This window comes from Mytilus californianus, unplaced genomic scaffold, assembly GCF_021869535.1.
Source record: "Mytilus californianus isolate M0D057914Y unplaced genomic scaffold, xbMytCali1.0.p SCAF_9, whole genome shotgun sequence".
In the NCBI taxonomy this organism is placed as follows: Eukaryota; Metazoa; Mollusca; class Bivalvia; order Mytilida; family Mytilidae; genus Mytilus; species Mytilus californianus.
Genome location: NW_026262745.1, coordinates 98,616,982 through 98,639,990, shown reverse-complemented (window position 1 = coordinate 98,639,990; position 23,009 = coordinate 98,616,982). Strand labels below are relative to the sequence as shown.

General features: G+C 33.6%; 1 long non-coding RNA gene across 2 annotated transcripts; it reads right to left on the bottom strand.

The window, feature by feature from the left end:
- Nucleotides 1–5,457: 5,457 nt before the first annotated feature.
- On the bottom strand, nt 5,458–22,779 carry LOC127716674 (uncharacterized). Of its 2 annotated transcripts, XR_007989068.1 has the most exons (10): nt 22,614–22,779; nt 20,544–20,659; nt 19,316–19,403; nt 18,068–18,237; nt 16,935–17,050; nt 15,897–15,984; nt 14,472–14,622; nt 9,972–10,112; nt 7,033–7,230; nt 5,458–6,066 (listed from the first exon to the last, which is right to left on the bottom strand). It is a non-coding gene; the product is annotated as an uncharacterized LOC127716674 (long non-coding RNA). The 2 variants fall into 2 exon arrangements; XR_007989069.1 differs by lacking the exon at nt 14,472–14,622.
- Nucleotides 22,780–23,009: the final 230 nt, after the last annotated feature.

Below are 23,009 nucleotides of genomic sequence, written 5' to 3'. Positions count from 1 at the left end.
AATGTGTGTTCTTTTAGAGGGATTCATAATCTAAATAAAAACTACATGTTTAATATTAATTTTTTTTCGGATTTTTTTCCAAATAAACCTGAAAATATATTTTTGCTAGGGCCATATCCAATATATATGAATGGTTGCTAGGCACTTTTCCATAATAAATGAATGGTTTCTAAAGACTTGTGTGATGACATTCACCCCTGATATCTTAACTAGGGTCTATGCTATAGTCTATACAGTCCTGAATCAAAATATGTATGATTGCTAGGTACTTGTATATCAAATAAAGGTTGTCGCAAAGCACTTTTGACATGTCTTTGACCTCTTCCTGTTGACCTTTAAACCAAAGTTTGGCTTCAATCGTCCTTGATATTTTCAAATGAATTGTTTGCTTCTTTCTATCATCTTTTCTTACAAAATCCAATTAATATACCCAATGTCAAACTAAGGGTATTAGTGACATTTGACCTATGGTCATATTTAAGATCGTTAAATGCTCAACACTTTATTGTAAGTTACTTTTAGTATTTATAAGAAACATCGAAATTTCATATTAATAACCACAATTTTAATTGAAGTGGATGCAAAACTGTCTATTTTTTCACAATGCAAAATGCATATAGTTTGCCTTCACAAATACAATGAAAAATCACAAAAAAAATGAAATCTGCTTCTTCGGTTGTGACAACTTTCAAACAAAAAATATATAAACACTTGACATAACGTATCAACATATTTTACAGGAGTTACACGACGAGTGTAACATGTTGAGCAGTATCGCTTACCCTCCCAGAGCACATGAGATCCTCCACGGTTTTTTGTGGGGTTCGTGTATTTCAGTCTTTAGGTTTCTGAGTTGTGTTTTGTATACTGTTGTTTGTCTTTTTGTCTTTTTCTTTTTTTTGCCATGGCGTTGTTAGTTTATTTTCGATTTTTTTAGTTTGAATGTCCATTTGACATCTTTTGCCTTTCTTTGTTAGTCAAGTATCTCAAGTTTTATTCAATTCTAAATTCCCCAAAATGTTCGGGAAAACCCATTGACTTTGCTTTCATGGCAACCGTGATCTAGCTGCATTTTTGATGGCATTTTTCTAACTTTTTGTTTTGGAAAATTGGTGAATATGCGTGCCGACAACACCAACACACCCCCCCCCCTTTTTTTCCCTCCCGGCTCTCCCTCTCCCTCCTCGTTATGAGAAATGTCTGGCGGTTACAGAGAATTGCTCTTAAGCAAACTAATTATCTAAGGCTAATTATCCAGCATCATGAGACCGATATAACGGCATTTCAATTGCCTATTAGTAATGTCATTGATCACTTTCGAAGGGTTAAGACGATGTACATTTCATCCATGGCAAAGGGCATATGTGATTTCTTCAATGATATCCAAAACATTCACGCTTTTTACCTGAAAATCTTCTTTTTGTCAAATTTTATTACATTTTGAAGCGTACAAAAAGTTTTAAAATATCTTATGTTAAAGTTTGACGCCAGACCAGGACATATATGACGTCAAACTGGTATTTGCAAAATCATTCGTAGCAGAAATGCATGCCATTGTTTGTATCACACAACACCATTTAGTTGTCGATGTCTTCGCCATTGTTTTAGCAGGAGGTTATTTAAGTAGGCATGATCATTTATGCTAAGATGTCGTGAAATGAAATGGGATACCCTGCATTTATCATGCTTTTCAATAACATATGATCAAATTACTGAAAGACCTCCTCCTAAATTATTGAATTACCAATCTACATTGACACCAATATTTTGGTGTAAATTAGATACACTCTTTCGGGCTAACGTCCTCAAAGTGTATTTAATAGCTGACTATGCGGTATTGGTTTTACTCATTGTTCAAGGCCGTACGGTGACCTATAGTTGTTATTTTCTGTGTCATTTGGTCTCTTATGGAGAGTTGTCTCATTGGCTATCATACCACATCTTCTTATTTTTATAACTAATACATACAATGATTATATATGTTATTGCTTCGTATCACGGTGCGAAGCTATTAGTTTCATACGATATTCACGCCATCTTGAAATTATTACGTAACACTTATCAGTTCTCATTGATTGCCAGGGTTGCGTTCAATATTGTAGCGGCTTCGTAGTGCTACGTAAATTTATGACTATTGAACGAGTAGCTAGCCTAGCTGCTTTCAATATCTATGTAGCAGCTAGGCTAGCTACACGTTCAATAGTCACAAATCTACGTAGCCCTATGTAGCCGCTACGATATTGAACGCAACCCAGTTGATGAGTGAAAGATTCTATTGGCTAAAATGATATATAGAATTAAGAACATGTCCCAGACTGGAGAAGATATTAAGTACGGACATAGTTTCAGTACGGGTATTCAAGATCCATTCTGATACCCCAATTAGTAAATAATTTTGCCTTCGCTGGTTTACCATGCTATATGATGTCGAGTAAATACGTGTTGATAGATTAGAACAGGGATGAATTTAAACAAGTTTCCGAGTGCTCATCTGACTAGATATGCATATACTTCAACACTTAAATACTGTAACATATAACTGGCATTGATGTTCATGAACAATTGATATATAAAAAAACAGCTACGTCAAGATCATGTGATACCCCGAATTGTGCATTAAAATATTTTGAAAAGATCTGAAATATATTTTCTTTTACCAATTGGTAGAAACGTGTTACTACTTACTAAGACCATGAATTAATGCTTTCATTTTTTGGGGGGAGGGATTGGGAGGGGGGCTGTGTTATACATACATTATACATATAGAACCATATTAAGACCTGTTTTCATTTATTTAAGAGGCAATGCTAACTAGGCATCCAAGATAAAAAGACCTCCAGAAGCGTAAATTGTCGAAAAGTAGTTATCAATGTAATTATAATGCTAAATGCATCTACTTCACAAATGGTACAGGATGGTGTTGAGTTTTAGATTCTAGGTGCTGACTCTGTAAAGAATTTTATCTACAGTTTTACCTTTACTTGTCTTTGTACTATTTTGCTCCATTTGGTCGTATGACTCTTGACGTGGTTCGGTATATGTGCATTCAGCTTTCAGGTTTTTGGCTCTTGGCGTTCCTACTACGGATGAGACCAGAGATGCGGTTCGGATACATGAGGTTTTTATAGTGTTGTTTTGATTTTCTATACACTTGTATTTATATCTTACTATATTGTTTTTCACCGGGAAAGTGTGTATGTCATTATGCTTTACTATAGTCACTGTATTATCTACAAAAACTCTTTTTGTTGGCGTCTTTCTTTTTATTTAATTGCAAATGTGTTTGAATATTTAATTCCGTTGTGTTGTATGCCTGCTATGTATGTTTACACAGTTTTGGCTGCTGGATCCCAATGATGGCCACGTTAATCAATTATGTCTGTTTGGGTTGCTCACCCAATTTGGCAATATTACGGAACAATAAACAACTGTCATTTAAGTGGGCGTTCTAGCTAGCTTGTGGTTTATCCCACCATTATCTTAGGAAAATGCCTGTGCCAATTCAGAAATATGAGAGTTGTTTTCCTGTGGTGTTTTTCAAACAATGTTTTTTTTTCAATCTTTACAAAAATCAACAAGGATCTTCGTTTTTTAGATATGACTGTACATAAAAATTAATGGAAATCAGATAAGACAATCTTAACCTTTCATAAAACTTATGGAGGACGGACAGACGGCAGACGGACTTCTATTGTTATAAGGCGACTAGTCGGTGTGGTATTATCAAATAATCAGATCCAATTATGGCATTAAACTATCATAGCCCTATTTGCAAACAAAAGTGCAGCGGAATGAGTCATGCAAATCCAATAAATGATATAACAATTACAAATATGTATTATCATGTGTCTAAAAAATGATTTGATCGTTTTCGTGGATTTGTGCAATAAAGAATAAGCGGCAACAGATCTTTTACGATCCTTTTCACAAATATTAAAAAGCCGTACCCGATCTTTCACTATCCGAAATATCAAATGTTTACAAAGTATTTTCATTTTTGCAAATTAATGATTCTGATTAAACTAAAACTAAATGACTTTATAAAGAACCATTTTAAACAGTAATATTGAACGATATTGTAAAGAGAAAAGTAGTTTATGCATTCAAAATATGAAAGAAATCATGTTTGTTTACATTCTTATTTCTTTGAAATTTCGATGAGCAATCTGCCTATTGCAGTTTTGTAAAAACGGTGTACTTTTAATCTTTGATTTTTCTCGGATACTGATCATAATGTTGAACCATTTTGACAGACAGTTTTATTTTCCGAATATTTTTCATCATGGTTTTTTTTATTCATTATATTAGATTATTTACTGACGTGGCATGTGTCTTCTCGATAATATTTCCTTCACGATCCTATACCCAATCTTTCGCGATCCACTCACAATACATAACCATTGTTACTTATTCTTTCACAATCATTTTTCTCGATATACAGCCGTGATGGAGCCGCAGTTTCGGTGGAGGAGTAAAATTGTCCCTTCTGAAATTGAACTGGCTGTGGTGGTATGGGCCGAAGAACTATTTGATGGATGGATGGATGGACGAATGCTTAACGTCCATTGGCAAGTATTACATGCACAGCAGGACGAAAGTATCTAGATTTTATATTATCTTATATGATTTTTACCATGATTTGTAAAAGACAGTCACACTAAACTGGATTTTAAACGTGGTAGTTCACAAGGCAACATTCTGCTGGAATACAGGTTTCCCTAACAGCACAAAATATTCCCGAGCGAGATCATGCATTCTTTGCTCTTACTCCTCGTGTTGCGTGCTAGGCGGAGAACAAGCAAAATTCATTTTCAAGTCTGGTTTCACCAGGGACCGAACTCACAAACTCGAGTCCACCGAGGCTAATTGGCTTTATCCGACTCTAGGATAGTGCATATATGATCGCAAAAAATACACACAAAAAGAACAGAAAGGCATTTAAAGGTCAATATAAGGTCTTCTTCATAATTTAACTTCTGAACAATGACTGTCTTCTTCAATAACGATGTATTAATTTACAAAATTAGGATACAAATTAAACTCAATATACATAATGATAGCATTTGATTTCCGCATTTGATGAAAGCATACTCCAAGATCATAAACTACTGGGTCAGATGCCGAACGCTTTAATACTAGTATCCGTATGTACTTCCTGGGTAGATTTTTTACCGTGTGAAGCACGACAAAAAAAACCCAACGGCAAACACTGAATTACAGGTTTCGGACTTGGTACAATCATATGCAAAATGTGGCGGGGTTAAACAAGTTTCAGAGCGCTCGACCATCTCCCTAATTTTGGACAGCGGTTTTCAAACACAACATAAGATGTCGGGGACGACAATCAAAGATATGCCATTAACACCTAATTCACCTAATAAAAGATATTAAGATATGAAATTACGATAACTTTGACACGGTCTTTGTCTAGAAACAGGTATATAATACAAAGGCCAAGTATATTAGTTATCCCCTTTTTAATCTCGATCAGTAGAATGACAAAACGTACAACCGAAACCAGAACTTTGCGAAGCCGTGAATATGAAACATTGGATAAATTAATTTTAAACAAGAGTCTGTCGACATGACAGAAAATCGGGTTTTTATTCATTTATTAGTGTCATTGTTCAAGCAATTGCTAAATTGTTCCAAACTTATTTTTATAACGAACGCGCATTTTTTTAACTGAAATTGTGTAGTCATAATCTATAATTTAAATCGTGCTAAACGTGAGGCAATAGCTTCTGGGCAGATGGTTTCTTTAGGTATTAATAATTCATCAGTGGCAATTGTAATGAATACAATAGATATCCGTGATATTCGTCAAACTTTTATCGAAAATTTTATGTGAAACGACAAAGAAAAAGAATCTAATAAAAGTAAGTAATATACATCATGGCAGTCAATCAATACAAGTAAGATGGTGAACAAAATAGTCAATCGAGTTCGCCATATCAAAGTTCCGTCTTTGTCCATAAAATTATTCTTCACATCATGGATGAAAAGTGGTAGGTATTCGTCGTCCTGTTTTCAAAAGTTTTAAATTTCGAATAGCTGTTCATTTTCCTGCAATTTTAAGTACATATATTAAGTGTTTATAAATAGCAACACCTTTTAGCATTTTTTATGTAATGGATTAAACGCTTTCTTGGCTGGCAACCCCGATATTTTCAACACATGTTTTTAAACTTACATTTCATTTTGATGTATTCTACTTAAACAATTTTTAAAAGACGTCATTAATAAAAATGTGCTTATTCTGAATTCTTGCAACAGACATCAACGATTACTTCGATGTTGACTCCAAATCATATAATTAATTGTGTGCACAATGTTTACACAGAGGCAAATATTAAACCTATCAAACACCAATAACAATAATATGACCCAAAGACAAACGTTGTTGGTTGGGAAGAATGGTTGCAGAGCGTTTTCAATTCGTTCCGTTTGTGTATAAAATCGAGCGTTTCATTTTTTCAGGTTTAAAGGATTGAAATATAAAAATAAGGAGATGTGGTATGTATTAACGATGAGACAACTATCCACCAAAGTTCAAATGAAGTGAATGTAAGCAACTATAGGCAACCGAATACCCATACCGTATAGTCGGCTACAAAAGGACCCAACATGAAACAATTCAATTGAAAAAAATAACGGTCTTATTTATAACAAAACAATTTGCGAAGAACAAACAATATGACAGACATGAACCAATGACAACCACTGAACTATACAGGCTCCTGACTTGGTACCGGGACATAAATAACAAGGCGTTGTTAAACATGTTTGTGGGCGCTTAACCTTCCCCCTTACATGGGACAGTGGTTTTACAACACAACATAAGAACAAACTGTAAAAATCAGTTGCAATTGGCTTAACGCAAAAGATCGGTACGAGGCACACACAACTAACATAAAAACAATAGACACAACGCTTGTTCACTAATATTGCTAACAAAATGTATTTCTGCAGTAATTATTGACAAGGCAGTCAACACTTACAATACAGGTAATAAGAGAAATTATACATTACCTCTCTTCCATCCATTTGTAACGAATGTAGCGTGTCATACGATCTCTTTAAATTATAATATTCCCAACCAGCAACGGAAGCAGTCGGGTTTTCCTGTAAATTATTCTTTATTGCAGACGTTAGAATATTCTGTTTACGTGTTTCCCTGAACAGACTTCCGTCTAACAATGTACATTTCTCCTTCTTTGGTGCCTCCATCTAAAACATAAATTATAATAAAGAATGGATCCGAATCAATTTTCATAACTAGATGTGTCGGAACAACACGAATGGCCCCGTCTCAAAAAGATGAAAAATCTGCAATTTCAACAACACATGTGGACACAAACATGCATGGATAGTATCCAGCTCTCAAGACCACTACTTGTTTGAAGAACATGGTTGCCTCACATACCAAAAAATCAGCCCAATATCTGAAGGCGTATAGAAAAAAAATCCGTATAACTGTGATTTTCAACAATTTATCAAAATCCAAAGCACGTAATTTCAGCAAAAATTTGTAGAGCGGAACGAAACTTAAACTTGATCTGTAACTCATCATGGTGAACTCACAAACCAAAAATCAGCCCAATATCTGAAGGCGTTTAGAAGAAAAGTCCATATAACTGTGATTTTCAACAATTTATCAAAGTCCAAAGCACGTAATTTCGGCAAAAATTAGCAGAGCGAAACGAAACTTAAACTGGATCTGTAACTCATCATGGTTAACTCACATACCAAAAATCAGTCCAATATCTGAATGCGTTTAGAAGAAAAGTCTGTATAACTGTGATTTTCAACAATTTATCAAAGTCCAAAGCACGTAATTTCGGCAAAAATTAGCAGAGCGGAACGAAACTTAAACTTGATCTGTAACTCATAATGGTTAACTTACATACTAAAAATCAGCCCAATATCTGAAGGTGTTTAGAAAAAAGTCCGGATAACTGTGATTTTCAACAATTTATCAAATGCCAAAGTCCGTAATTTCAGCAAAAATTAGCAGAGCGGAACGAAACTTAAACTTGATCTGTAACTCATCATAGTTAACTCACATACCAAAAATCAGCCCAATATCTGAAGGCGTTTAGAAAAAAATTGCGTATAATGGTTTGTTGCGGAATGACGGAATGACAGAATGACGGAATGATGGAATGACAGATAGACGGAATGACGGACAAGGGTAAAACTATATGGCCCCAACAACTTTGTTGCGGGGCCATAAAAAGATGGTTTTCGGGTGAAATAAAGAGTTTGTGTATATTATTGAAATTGAAGAAATCGTCTGTATCCGTTGTCACGGAGAACAAAGTACTCCTTTATTACCAATAAACTCATTATTGACCTATTGAATATCCATTGAATTGTCGCAATGACATTGCAGAATAGGTCAATCAAATTAACGCATTTTTCGAATCACTTATTCATTTAATACCCCGTTCAGTGTGATATGAGACAAATAGATAACAGGCCATAAATATAAATTAACAGTAGTTTACCGATGTTCAACGAGGTTCTTCTTTAGGTAACCAGTTAGCGATCAGATGTTTGATGATAACTAACTGTCGCAAACATGACCTCTTGCAAATACGTTTCTGGTCTTTTCTTCTAACCTTCATCACAGTGTGGGAAAGGAAATGTACAGTTTTTTTTCAATTTTTTTGTCATTAGTAAGACTGTCAAAATAACAAGTTGCTGAATGGAAGGTTTGATGTACACACATGCTACTATATAAAGTTTCTGCTTCATGATTTGGTAGCAAACACTCTACATGTATACATGACCCAATTAAACAATGAAAACGACATCTTCTACTAATGCTGTACATCGAACCTTCCATTCAGCAACTTGTTACTTTTCGAATGGCGCAGCCCCGCTTGACAGTCTCCCCAATGAACAAATCATTGAAAAAACTGTACAGTCCCGTTCCCACACTGTGTTTATGCTCATATATGAGATGAGAAATATAACAGTATGAAAACAAACTGTTATAGGAACCTTCCGGTTTTCGACAAGTGTATCTGATATTTATACTCAGGAGGCAAACAGAACAGTTTACGGAGGTAACAAACACACCAAACACACAAAGTATATTGATTCGGAGAAAAGTAGTTAAAATAAACTATCTAATGTGTATCACACGCACCTATGGAAATTATATGATTGAATACGAAGTAAATATTTAATATCTTTTTTCTATTTTTTCTGAAAAGATGGACATACAATGCTTTTTTAAAGTGTTTGAAAACTTGCTGTCAGTAGTTACTTAATGTACGTATCAATTGCCCACTAAAAACATACAAAACACAGTTTAAAAATTAAAAAAAAAGTACCTGTATTTGAAAACGATTTTGAAACATTGTAATGCCATGAAATCTATATACAATGTATATTGAAACTTGACAAAGATATATCACCCATTTTGAGTTATTATTTGTAGTTATTATTTATAAATTTTCAGAAGAACTCATTCTCCAAAAATCATGGACCCAACAGTATATTTATCGTTAAATATGAATAAAAACAACACTTCACTTAAGCTTGGACCCTACTACATATTTGGGAATGCCATTCAAACGGATATGGCACTTTGATTATAACAGTAGAATTGATGTCAAACAAAAACCATTTTTGTACACAACTCAAAACTTCAACGATCATCGGTAAATTGGACTAGTTGATACCCAAGTTCAAATTCTAATACTAGTAATTGGTTTTTTCACAACTATTAAATATCCTTCTTTTTATGTAAGTATTTCATAGACAAAATGGTTTTTATATCTTGCATACATATTCACAGATTATGGATTCTTAGATTTTTAATCCTGTCTACCTATAATTGTTTATATCTACGTCATTTGAACTCTGGTGGATTGTCGTCTCATTGGCAATCGTATCACATATCCTTATCTTAATATCATTTCCTCTATTACTTTTCATATTTTTATAGCAAAACAAACCTGTGTTGTAATTTTTTCTGTTTCGTCTTCTGCTATTGTGACTATCTCATTCAAGTGTAATATAACTATGGCACCTCATACAATGCAATCCAATAGCAGGAAAGAAACCTCCGCTTGGGTAGTAACTTCTACTGTTTTCAGCTAAAAAAAAAAGACGCCAAAGATTGATAAAAAATGACAATAACCGATTGTTATGTTTACGCCCCCTCCAACGATCGTAGAGAGGAGTCACAGAGACGTGTTTTGATTTTTAGTCTGTGAGTCCGTCCGTAATTCCGTCTGTAAATTCGTACATTATTCCTTCCGTTCTTCTGTTCGTTCGTCTGTTCCGTATCAGTTTTAAGTTTTTGGTTCAGATTGCTGATTTATCTCCCATTCTACTGTTCACTGACCGTAGAAATGAGATAGTGTGAAACAAAACTTTCTTAGGTTAAAAGGTAGTTTACCATGAAGTTGATGTAACATCGGCTTGAAACTAAGTACATATGTTTATTACGATGTGAATTAATTACGATGTGAATTATTTAAATACTATGACATGTACCATTTTGGTCCTGATATAACAGTTTACTGAACATAGAAATATGTAGTGGAAGCGGGGCAGCGTCTCCTGTGGACACATATATTATTGTTTCTTGTACCTAAATAATGAGAGTGTATCTGTCAGTTTACATGATAGTCTAGCTCACGGATTTCATTTGACAATTTCAAAAATCACAAATAGAGTTAGTATGACAAAAGCTTAACAATATAAACTAGAAGAAAACCGGATAATTATTGAAACAGAGAGCTGTCATACAAGTGGGAAATTTAGCCAGTTATAAAACCAGGTCTAACAAACTATTTTCACAATTTTCATTACAAAAGTTAATGAAAAGTTATTTGATAGTATTAAACGAATTCGTTAAAAGCACTGAAAGATTAGTAGTAGAACACATACTAGAGGCCGAGATAAAACGATATTTTACGGGTTGTTTGCGTAGTTTAGGTAACCAATACATACTGGGGACCTACAAATGTTCAGAGGAGGCCTTAAGCTGATCTGTGGTAGTGACATAATTATTTACGATTTGACGCTCTGTGGAGCGTACGGCATTGAATGTATAATTCATTCTTAAGGACTTCCGTGTAATATATGTCATACCACCACAGCATTGTTGGCTGCTTTTTCGGCCGGTACCAACACAAAACGCTTTGCGAGTACTTGAATTTTGTTTTTAATCCTAGAAATGAGCGTATTACTTACTCCAAATTATTTTCGACATGTGATATGCGAATATCAACAATATTATGATATTCATTTAAATAGTATTCAAGTGATTTTTTGTCAGATTTCTCCAATTTACACCAATTTTACAATAGGATGGAAAAACATCTTTCATGACCTGCTGACACACTATAAATATATTTTCGACAGTGGACGATATTTTGGTCCTTTTTTTAGAAACTTTATAACCTCTCGGTCCTGAACGATGTTGAGGTCACCTGTAAGTATGGCCATAGGGATCAAATCTAAACTTTCATGTTTCTCAGACTCACGTTGAAGGAACATTATTTTCTGTACTGACGCCTGTTGTAACTGACATATAATTAAAAATCAAACGTCCACTGTTTTTTATTTTTTATACGAATAAGAAATTAAAGGTGGCACTGTGCTATCAAAATATGGAGGTATAAAGTTTTGAACGGTAGAGTTATTAAAAATACAAGACAAATTAATATAATCAATACCTCTACTAATGTATTTTATTTTTAGAAAATTATCTTTATGATCTTCAGGTTTGTCAATTCGAGGGAACAGTCTATGGTGACAAAGCTGTAATAATACATATACACTCATATTTTGGACTGAAAAACGATATTGTATCACACTTGTAATAAATATTATGTAATTAACTAATTGGCATTTGACCCAGTTTGCATAATAATTAATGTCTACCTTTGTTTTTAAATATAGATAAACGATCAGCAAGTGTAAAATTGGAACGATACTTATTTCGTTGATTGCGGTTAATGCGATTGTCACATGTGTCATGATACCTACGATTGTGTTGTCTTTTATCAACAATAGTCATGATATCACTAGAGAAAGTTTTAGATACGTTACCTTGGCCCATAGTATTGTCATTTAGATCTAGGGGATACGCTGTCAGGCTCTGTAGACGTTTAATCCAAGACCGGTCGCAAATTACGGGAAATTTCAAACGGTCTATATGATTGTCCTGGTTATTTCTGAACGGTTTGGAGTAGCTGGAATTTTATAGATTTAGTATTGTGTTTGTGTTTTTCTAAATGTTGGTAAATAAACCTTTTGAGGAAGCGGTATATATGTTCTTGTGTTCTTTTGAAACATTCACGTCCAGTTTGTCCTACATATTGAATACTATATTTAGATTTTGTTCAAGATATAAGAGGCTTTAGGTTTTTTAAGTAATGTCATATGAAAAGGAGATAGAAAAGGTTTTTCCGTTCACTGATGACCGAACAGTATTATCTGTAGATAATCTGAAGCAGGTTGGTCATTTTCTGGCATTGCACGGAAATATATTTGTGAATATCCAAGTGCGTTTTTGTTGAACAATCTAGTTGCAGATGCATTGTCTCTTTAACACAATCGTGAAATGTGCTAAATTTTGAAGGTGAATTTCGATAAGCAGCAGTTAAATTCAAATTAGGAATGCGTTTTTTAAGCACGTGGATATTCGAAGTGTGGAGATCATTTTTTGTAATTTTTTACAATTCACATTTTTTCATAATAATAAAATATAGAGTATGTATGAGACAAATGCTTGATAGAGAGGGTAAATTAAAAAGATAACCTGATAAAATAGTACGGATAAAAGTATGTTTATGGTAAACAGTGATTTAACAAGTTACCAAAAAAAAAACATCATACTTAAATACATCAGAGGTCAACATACGGACATTTACAAACTATTCAATGACATTTAGTGTATTTAAGGTTCATGTGGACCCTTTGGTTAAAATGGCTGCATTTTCACCTCAAAATTTACTCTGTGTACAGACAAACCTGTGTATCTGGAAAAGTTTTTAGGCATAGCATGCCCTAGATAAATAAAATTCAAATATAATCTATGTTTGAGAAAATTAGAAAAATAACAGGATTTTGCCGTGCACTTTTTTTCATTCCTCCAGAAGGTGCCAAAATAAACTAAGTTGGGAAAGAGGTTTGAGAACTTCCCCACAGGTAATAATTGAAGTGAACTGTATTGATTGAAATGGACAATAGGTGGACAATAGATACGTGACAATAATTGGTGATTTAAACTGTGTACCTGAATGGACCATATCAAGTGAAACTCAACTGTTTGTTAATTTTATCATCTTCTGCAGGGACGAAAAAAAGTGCACTGCAAAATTCAGTTAAGTTTTAAATTTTCTAAAACATACAATGCATTTGAATTTTATTTATCTAGGGCATGCTATGCTTTAAAACTTTTCCAGATACACAGGTTTGTCTGTACACAGAGTAGATTTTGAAGTGAAAACACAGCCATTTTAGCTATAGGGTCCACATGAACCTTAACAAGCAATGATATACAGGTGGTGGGACATGTTCACCAGGGACAAAATCTATCGTGAACTAAAAATGTCTTATCTAGGCAATTAACAAAATATGAGGTGTAAGGTTGGAATCTAAACCATTATTTGATGAGATAGTTAACGATTTATTATACGAGGGACCGTTATCATTGAACAGGTCTTGTTATGATGAACAAGAATAAACAATTAGTATGGTGTTGGGGTGGACAAATAAAAATCAATAATTTTACCTGTCACGTCAAATGTCAAGGTAAGAGATCATCTTCCATGTATGTGAAATGACACATTGTCATACGGTGCTGCACCCATTAACCAAATATCAGAAGTCGATGTCAAATGGTATAAAGGTTATGTTCCGGACACGAAAATGTAAAAAAAAATACAATGTATTTTGACCTTGCGGGCGAAGGTCTAAGTCACATGAAGGTCATAATCATATTCAACAATTTATCGTATGGTAATACACTTACTGTCCCAATACCAAAAATATTAAGTCAGTGTCGAACTTTAACAAAGGTTTGGACAAGGTTGTATGGAAAGAACCAGAAGAAGAAATACTAGTCAATCAAATGGTCTCCAATCGTGGAAGGGGAGACATAATAAGTAGATATAATGAAGATGTAGTGTGGTTGTCAATGAATTAAACTATTGGCATGAAAATTACCGTGAAAGAGTCGAGATTAGGGTATTAAAAAAAATGCGACTGTCATACAAGTGAGAGGTTTAGCTAGCTATATGATTTTGCCATTTGCTAAGGGACTTTCCGTTTAGAATTTTCCTTGGAGTTCGGTATTTTTGTTATTTTACTTTTTACATTTAATGATTAATTAAAGATTGATAAATTTCTGAACGTATTTTTGTGGTTTATTAAAAGTCATCATATATTGCTTACAATAATTAGAAATAACTGTTACAATATCATAATATATCATATACTTTCTTTCCATTATGTGTTAAGAAAACACTAGCGTTACGTGGACCTTGTGAAGCAGTCGTTTCTGGTGGTAAATGTATCCCACATCCAATTATATCCCCAACATTCGACGAAGGTCCATATGGACGACCATTACCTTTCTCGATATATATTCTTCAACAACAAAAAAGTTGATATTGTTGAAAGATAAAGTATAGAACTGTAAACAATAATTTAAGGTATAGAAATTTATAAAAAAAACTGTGTTCACTAATTTGCAGATACAATTAACTCACTAACGAAGGACTTTTATGTCAGGTTTAAAAGTAAACGACCCAATTAACACATCAATAACCTCTAGAAAAAATGTGTTCAATCATTATAAGTCTTTACCGAACCATTTGCAATTAATAGTAACAATTGTTTTGTTCATTGGCTTTTATGTGTATTTGCCGTCAAATCCACGGTTGACATGTCGTAACTAAGGAGTAAGCCGTCATATTGACTTGCTGTAATCCATAAATGTTTGTTAAATGCAATAGAATCTAAAATGAAAAAAAAAAACACCTACCTCAAAATCTCCATTTTAAAAAGATATTATCCAAATTTGAAGCGTACAAGTAACGGAATAATATTCAGCTTGAAAGTTTTCAATAGTATGACGTCATGTTTTGCCAAGACGTAAATATGCCAAGATCATAAATGGAATTTCGAGGAATATTATTCAATTTCAATTTTATACATTTTCCAAGCTCTAATGCATTATTTCTTTTAGTTATGCATTAGAATAGGAATAACAGTTCTAGCTTTATTTTTCATTCTCAATTTGCTTGGGACCCTAGGATCCCATACATGTGTATAGCGCATGAATACATTAACAGTAATATCAACATTGTGTTAACATAGGCAACGAAGGACGTTTCGGCACAGGGTCTATCGAACTGTTAACCAAGGGGAAAATGTCTATCGAACCAATCCATGTCAAGTATTTGTAAATATACAAATCATATAAGAATTATTCAATTATGAATAAAAGAAGACATGAGGCTAAACCTTGTTGATACAGTATTCAAACAACACAATAGAAACACAAAATCATTACCTTTTTGATACAGTAATTCAAAAACTCAATAGAAACTAAATGATATACTCGTATAATATTGTTCAACTTTGATACCGTTTATTGAAACCAAAAGCAGTCCAATTACATCAAAATCTGCGTTGACTTGTAACGCTGTTCAAACTTATTTAAAGTTTATAAGTGATTTACAAAGTAGGAAGTACGTATATATTCTTGAAACTGACAAGCATTCAGAATACTGGTAACTGTTTCACATTGCAAACTTTTGGTCAGTTACTATAATAGGACAAGGTCTTCTTATTTATTGGAAATAAATATACAATTCAATGTTTCATCTATGCATTTTAGTTCAGATGAGGAATAATACCTGCCATCGTCAGCATGAAAACCTATTGAACCTGAATCCCCACCTGGCTGTTTGTTTAAGGGTTATTCGTCGTGAACTAGGCCAACACCTGAAACGAAATGTAAATTGAGGAGATGTTTCTTTTATCAGTCACGACTAAAGACTTAAAAACAAAGGTTCTTCGAGTGATTCCGATATACTAACAATATCAATTCTGTCTAGTTTTCTGAACAACCTATTGTACGCTTAGGATTAAATGGATAAAGTTATTGTAGTTTTATACCTATGAAAATTTAAAAAATCGGGATACAAATAAGTCGGGTACCGTCCAATATATTAAAATCACGCTGACGTTTTTACGGTAAAATGCAGAGGAATATACAAATAAAGTGTTTCAAAGTTTAGGCAAGCGCACGGTTCATATTCAAAATAAACTCGTCGGGTTAGGAACCTCGTAACCCTGACTCTCAATCCAGAATGGAGTTCTTTCAAAACTGTTTCGTCTTAATTGTTTATGTAGTGGCATGTGCAAAAGCTGTAACCGTAAATCAATTAATTGTACAAGGTAATTACCATTTTCGATCTACTAGTATTATGCACATATTTCTTGGGTGTGATTGTATACCGTCAGGAAATGTGGTTATTAATAAGTTGCACTGTTTTATTCAAGAAAAATCCTCGCCAGTGTTACATGTTAATCATTCATTGAACATATGGTGACAACCATTCATTTTTTTTTCAAATCTCAATGTTATGAATAAAATAACATGAATAATCAGTTAATTGTATTAATTTCGTGCACAATACATTTACATGCACCTGTATCTTTTGTCCAATGAAATTATACGTTAAAGGTTGTTTGTTTGTGATACACGAGAATGTTATCATTGAATCACTAAACGGTAAACTTGACTGCAGTTTAGTGTAATTATCAAACAAAATCTAAAAATAATTGGTTCATACACATTACCACTAATTAAATTGAGAGCGATATATAGTTCTAAGGAAGGGAAGTCAATAATGATTACCATAATAAACTTTGTATACACAAATACCTACCAATTGTACCGTTGATACCCAATGCAACAATTTCCACTTCAAAGTACAATTTTGGTGGACTAAGTCGGCAATTGGCGATATACACGCCTACAGCGTTCTGTCTGGTTTGTATGTAACTGAAATTACATATACTGACTAGGCAATAAGGCTTAAAATATTGATATTGTCATCTGAAACAGTGGCAGATTTATGTTTCAATTCCTTCGTTATGTCCGTGTCTGTACTTACGTTTTAAATTTCAATGAACGTAATTTATGTATAACTGGTAAATTGGTAAATTATTAAGTCGGGATTTCGTTACAACAAATTACTTCAAACCTTTTTCTAAATACTTTCGTGTATGCTAAGATTCGTTTTTTTTTTAGTTTGGCTGTACCTGTAGAAACCTAATCACAATCGGGATATCACATCCTAGTTGTTTATAGAGCCCATCAATCAAGATACGATCAATGCAAACTTATTGCATGATCCTTTGAATAAACTTATTCCTGAGGTAAGCAATTTAACACCATAATAAGATCTTTGAATATTGTCCTTACCGGTACTGTCATCGCTTTTGTTATTTATCAATTATTATTAAAACAAAGCTGAAATATGTATTGCTATTCATTTATAGACATTAGTAAAATCTTGCAGCTGTAAAATTGTCTAAATTTGAAGTAATGGGTTATAATGGGGATAAATAGAAGTTCAAAGAATTTTGGACTAATTTGAAGTAACTTTTCACAAAAACAATGAACCGTCAAATGTTGAAATATTCAAATGTTTGAAATGTGAACTACATGGCCAGTCCAAAGTGTAATATCTGAATTAGTTTTCGAATGAAAATATGATCAAAATATTGATCAAGATGTTTTTATTTCAATGATTACGACTAAACTTCCCGAAACCGTATAAGTTCAACTTGAAATCAAGAAAGATGCTTAAAAAAAATGGACAGTCATAACTTTCTGTTAAGTAAGAGGGATCCGGGTTAAAAATTATGAGAGCAGTTGATTTCACAAAATAGTTACCCTCTATTGACGATTGATCTCGATATTTTGTCTGCCGAATAACCAAGCTACAATTTGTACTCAAACTTTTATTAACTAAACTTTTATTTACTGATCATTTACTATTATTTTTGCACAAACCTTAGTTTGTCGCCATTAAGTTGGATGTTCTTTCGTCGTAGGCAGCTGGAATATAGATAGTTTTCGTCAGATTCACGACTTCTATAAGATGACAGTTCGTCAAATAATCCGTTAGGGAGTTTCACTAACTTCTTCACCGTTTGATATTTGATATCAACGGCAACTATATGCTACAAAGGAAAGTGATACTACAATAATTTAATTTTGGATGTAACGAGTCTTCCGATTGGCTGACGTTGTTTTGTTTATCAGCTCATAGACATAATTTTGTCATGTGACCTTGACGTCATCAACGTTTTTTCATGATTTACACCGGTTTAAAATGGAATTAAGAATTAAATTATAAGAAATGACTGTAATATTTTACGCGGGTTATTCAGTGTGCATTACATTTTTGATGTTATTTCTTCATAGACAGAGAAAATATTACAGTTATTCCTTCTCATAAGAAAACAAAAATTTATCGGAGGAAGGTTCTGAAAAAAAAATATGAACACAATGAAAATCCCAGCCCCCCCTCCCCCCCAACCGATAAGAAAATGGTTGTTGCCTAATATAACCTTTTTTTCCTAATTTTTCGAAAAGTGCTTGATTTTTTCTACATTTAAGTGACGTCACAATTAAATAAATAGGGACTCTAGGATCCCATACATGTGTATCGCGCATGAATACATTAACAGTAATATCAACATTGTGTTAACATAGGCAACGAAGGACGTTTCGGCAACAGGGTCTATCGAACTGTTAACCAAGGGGAAAATGTCTAACGAACCAATCCAAGTCAAGTATTTGTAAATATACAAATCATTTGAGAATTATTCAATTATGAATAAAAGAAGACATAAGGTTAAACCTTGTTGATACAGTAATCAAACAACACAATAGAAACACAAAATCATTACCTTTTTGATACAGTAATTCAAAAACTCAATAGAAACTAAATGATATACTCGTATAATATTGTTCAACTTTGATACCGTTTATTGAAACCAAAAGCAGTCCAATTACATCAAAATCTGCGTTGACTTGTAACGCTGTTCAACTTATTTAAAGTTTATAAGTGATTTACAAAGTAGGAAGTACGTATATATTCTTGAAACTGACAAGCATTCAGAATACTGGTAACTGTTTCACATTGCAAACTTTTGGTAAGGTTACTATACAAGGACAAGGTCTTCTTCTTTATTGGAAATAAACATACAATTCAATGTTTCATCTATGCATTTTAGTTCAGATGAGGAATAATACCTGCCATCGTCAGCATGAAAACCTATCGAACCTGAATCCCATCCTGGCTGTTTGTTTAAGGGGTATTCGTCGTGAACTAGGCCAACACCTGAAACGAAATGAAAATTGAGGAGATGTTTCTTTTATCAGTCACGACTAAAGACTTAAAAACAAAGCTTCTTCGAGTGATTCCGATATAATAACACTATCACTTCTGTCTAGTTTTCTGAACAACCTATTGTACGCTTAGGATTAAATGGATTAAGTTATTGTAGGTCTATACCTATGAAAATTAAAAAAATCGGGATACAAATAAATCGGGTACCGTCCAATATATTAAAATCACGCTGACGTTTTTACGGTAAAATACCGAGGAATATACAAATAAAGTGTTTCAAATTAAGTTTAGGCAAGCGTACGGTTCATATTCGAAATAAACTCGTCGGGTTAGGAACCTCGTAACCCTGACTCTGAATCCAGAATGGAGTTCTTTCAAAACTGTTTCGTCTTAATTGTTTATGTAGTGGCTTGTGCAAAAGCTGTTACCGTAAATCAATTAATTGTACAAGGTAATTACCACTTTTGATCTACTAGTATTATGCACAGATTTCTTGAGAAAGAAAAAAAAAGCCACTCGCAAATGCTCTACACAGTTCTTTGTAAAATAAAGTCAAAAGACAATCGCAAACTATTATAATGTTATATATATATATTGTCCTTTCCATGTCCACTACTGCATTTAGATATAAAAAATATTGACATGTCGGGAGTAAAATCTTTTGGATGTGATTGTATACCGTCAGGAAATGTGGTTATTATTAATAAGTTGCACTGTTTTCTTCAAGAAAAATCCTCGCCAGTATAACATGTTGGTCGTTCATTGAACATATGGTGACAACCATTCATTTTTATAATCATGTATTCAATTTATTCAATTTTTGTAGTAACATAGTGCTTTCAAATCTCAATTAACTGTATTAATTTCGTGCATAATACAGTTACATGCATCTGTATCTTTTGTGCAATGAAATTAGAAGTTAAAGGCTGTTTGTTTGTGATACACGAGAATGTTATCATTGAATCACCAAACGGTAAACTTGACTGCAGTTTAGTGTAATCATCAAACAAAATCTAAAAATAATTGGTTCATACACATTAGCACTAATTAAATTGAAAGCGATATATAGTTCTAAGGAAGGGCAAGTCAATAATGAATACTATAATAAACATTATATACACAAATACCTACCAATTGTACCGTTGATACCCAATGCAACAATTTCCACTTCAAAGTACAATTTTGGTGGACTAAGTCGGCAATTGGCGATATACACGCCTACAGCGTTCTGTCTGGTTTGTATGTAACTGAAATTACATATACTGACTAGGCAATAAGGCTTAAAATATTGATATTGTCATCTGAAACAGTGGCAGATTTATGTTTCAATTCCTTTGCTATGTCCGTGTCTGTACTGACGTTTTAAATTTCAATGAACGTAATTTATGTATAACTGGTAAATTGGTAAATTATTAAGTCGGGATTTCGTTACCACAAATTACTTCAAACCTTTACTAAATTCTTTCGTGTACGCTAAGATTTGTTTTTGTTGTTTGTCTGTACCTGTAGAAACCTAAACACAAACGAAATATCATATACCCTACATTTTACAGAGGGTGAATTCATACAGGAACTTCTTAGGAAGAAAGAAAAGAAGTTAAAAGTATTTTTTAATACAATTGAGAATGGAAATGGGGAATGTGTCAAAGAGACAACAACCCGACCATAGAACAGACAACAGCAGAAGGTCACCAACAGGTCTTCAATGCAGCGAGAAATTCCCGCACCCGGAGGCGTCCTTTTAACTTTACTTTCCACTATATAGATGCTGTTCTCTCACTAAATAATACAAAATTTGGTGACTATGTTGAACGCATATATCCCATCGAACCTGAGATAAAGGATACAACAGATGATCATATCGTGACTTACATCAAAATTGACAATGAGGGTCGGTTGAAAACAAACCTTTACGACAAAAGAGATGATTTCAGCTCCCAAATTGTGAACTTTCCATTTCTTTGTAGCAACATTCCAGCAGCATCTGCATACGGAGTATATATCTCCCAGTTGATACGATAATCCAGGGCTTGTGTTTCCTATCATGATTTCGATGATAAAGGGTTGCTGCTCACAAGGAAGCTATTAAACCAAGAGTTCCAAGTGGTGAAGTTAATATCATCCCTTCGTAATTTTTTCGGACGACATCACGAGTTGGTTGACCGTTATGGAATATCTGTTTAACAGATGACGACAGATATGTTCCAATTGTCGTAATTGTAATCCCGTCCCCTTTTCCCCGAACGTGACCTACCGAATTAGACATATCACCGGGTTTGTACTAACATGAACAACGAGGGGTGCCACATGTGGACCAGGATCTGCTTACCCTTCCGGAGCACCTGAGATCACCCCCAGTTTGTAGTGGGGTTCGTGTTGCTCTGTCTTTAGTTTTCTATGTTGTTTTGTGTACCGTTGTTTGTCTGTTTGTCTTTTTCTTTTTTAGCCATGGCGTTGTCATTGTATTTTTGATTTATGAGTTTGAATGTCCCATTGGATTCCTTCGCCTCTCTTTTACAATGATGTTGTTTATAGAGCCTATAAATCTAGATATGATCAATATAAATTTATTGCATGATCCTTTGAATGAATTTATTCTTGAAGGTAAGTAATTGAATATTGTCTTTATCGGAATTGACATCGCTTTTATTATTTATCAATTATTATTAAAACATAGCTGTAACATATTATTTCTATTGCTATTCAGTTATGGACATAAGTAAAATCCTGCTGCTGTAAAATTGCCCAAACTTGAAATTATTGGTTATTATGGGGATAAACAAGTTTCAAAGAATTTTGGACCAATTTAAATTAACTGTTCACAAAAAGAGTGAACTGTCAAATGTTCAAACATTCAAATTCTTGAAATGTAAACTACATGGCCCAGCCCTGGATTACAGTTTTCGAATGAAAACTATGATCAAAATATTGATCAATATGTTTTTATTTCAATGATCACGACTAAACTTCCTAGAACCGTATAAGTTCAACTTGAAATCAAGAAAGATGCTTAAAAAAATCGACAGTCATAACTTTCTGTTAAGTTAGAAGGATCCGGGTTAAAAATTATGGGAGCAGATTACACAAAATACGTACCCACTATCGACGATTGATCTCATTACTGTGTCCGCCGAATAACCGAGCTACAATTTGTACACAAACTTTTATTTATTGATCATTTACTATTATTTTTGTTCATACCTTAGTTTGTCGCCATTTATTTGGATGTTCTTCCGTCGTAGACAGCTGGAATACAGATCGTTTTCGTCAGATTCACGGCTTCTATATGATGAAAGTTCGTCAAATAATCCGTTAGGGAGTTTCACTAACTTCTTCACCGTTTGATATTTGATATCAACGGCTAATATGTGCTACAAATGAAAGTTACACTGAAATACATTTCAATTTTGACGTTCTGGGTGATAGCTTTTCGCCCTCTTGGGTCGAAAATGACCAGTATATTTGCACATTTTTATGTGAGACAAAGAGACTGATGCATACAAAGCAAATGTTCATAGGTTGCCAGTTTTCATAAAATTTGACACCAGCAATAAATTCAGGACGTGTTCTCGATTAATATATGTTTTGTTAAAATCC